Raw genomic sequence first — 805 nt, 5'->3', positions numbered from 1 at the left:
GGGTGGTGGTGGTGGGGGTGGGGTGCGTCCCTCGGGAACCCGAGGCTGTGAGGTGCCCTGCCATCCCCCGAGGGATGCTATGCCCTTGTCCCCGAGGGACACCGTGTCTCCGCCACTAAGGGATGCTGTGTTCCCATCTCCAAGGGATGCTGTGCTGCCTGTCCCCAAGGGATGCTGTGCCCCTGTCCCCATGGGACACCATGCCCCTTGTTCCCAAGAGATGCCATGCCCCGTCCCCAACGGACACCGTGCTCCTTGTCCCCAAGGGATGCTGTGCCCCTGTCCCCAAGGGATGCCAATGCCCCTTGTTCCCAAGAGATGCCATGCCCCCATCCCCAATGGACACCATGCCCCTTGTTCCCAAGGGATGCCATGCCCCTTGTCCCCAGGGGACACCATGCCCCTTGTCCCTAAGGGATGCCATGCTCCCATCCCCTTGGGACACCATGCCCCTTGTCCCCAGGGGATGCCATGCCTCCATCCCCAATGGACACCATGCCCCTTGTTCCCAAGGGATGCCATGCCCCTTGTTTCCAAGGGATGCCATGCCCCCATCCCCAATGGACACCATGTCCCTTGTCCCCAGGGGATGCCATGCCCCTTGTCCCCAAGGGATGCCATGCTCCCATCCCCTTGGGACACCATGCCCCTTGTCCTCCAGCGATGCTGTGCCCCCGTCCCTGAAAGGTGCCGTGCCCTGGCAGCGGCAGCGAGGAGGAGGCAGGGCACAGGCAGCCGGGATGGCGGGAGCTGCCGGGGGGGGCGTTCGCTGCCCCGGGGCCGTTTGAGCTTCCTCCCGGAGGGG

This window comes from Charadrius vociferus, unplaced genomic scaffold (assembly GCF_000708025.1).
Source record: "Charadrius vociferus isolate BGI_N301 unplaced genomic scaffold, ASM70802v2 scaffold266, whole genome shotgun sequence".
Taxonomy (NCBI): domain Eukaryota; kingdom Metazoa; phylum Chordata; class Aves; order Charadriiformes; family Charadriidae; genus Charadrius; species Charadrius vociferus.
Note: the sequence above shows the minus strand (reverse complement) of the source record.